Source organism: Crocuta crocuta, unplaced genomic scaffold (genome assembly GCF_008692635.1).
Source record: "Crocuta crocuta isolate KB4526 unplaced genomic scaffold, BGI_CrCroc_1.0 scaffold676, whole genome shotgun sequence".
In the NCBI taxonomy this organism is placed as follows: Eukaryota; Metazoa; Chordata; class Mammalia; order Carnivora; family Hyaenidae; genus Crocuta; species Crocuta crocuta.
In genome coordinates, this window is record NW_027529455.1 from 9,495 (window position 1) to 9,935 (window position 441).

Here is a 441-nt window from a genome sequence, read left to right on the forward strand (position 1 = left end):
GGAGAAGAATAAGGAAAGAAAGAGGGGGCGGAAATGGGTAAAGAAAGAAAAACGGAAAAGAAAAAAAAAAACATGAGAGAAAGTGAAAAGAGTGGGGAAAAAGCGCTGAGAGACGGACGGAAGGGCAAATTGAGAAGCGAGCCCAGAGGGGGTGAGGGGGCAAGGTCGCGGGAAGCCGGCCGGGGAGCGGGTATTCCCGGAAGCCCAGGCAGAGATCGCTTCACTTGGGGTTCAGGGAAGAGGGGAGAGAGCCACTGGGGAAAGGGGGAGAAGAGAAGTGAGAAGAAGGGGACAGAAACCGAGGCGAGTTTGAGCGCACTTCTGAGTTTCCTTCAAGGCTTTCACTGGGCGCTCGGTAGAGCGTGCCTGGCCCTCTCGGACTCTGTAGGGGCAACCGCTCTCTTTGCAGCGCCCCCCACCTCCCCGCCCGAAACCGGCTTG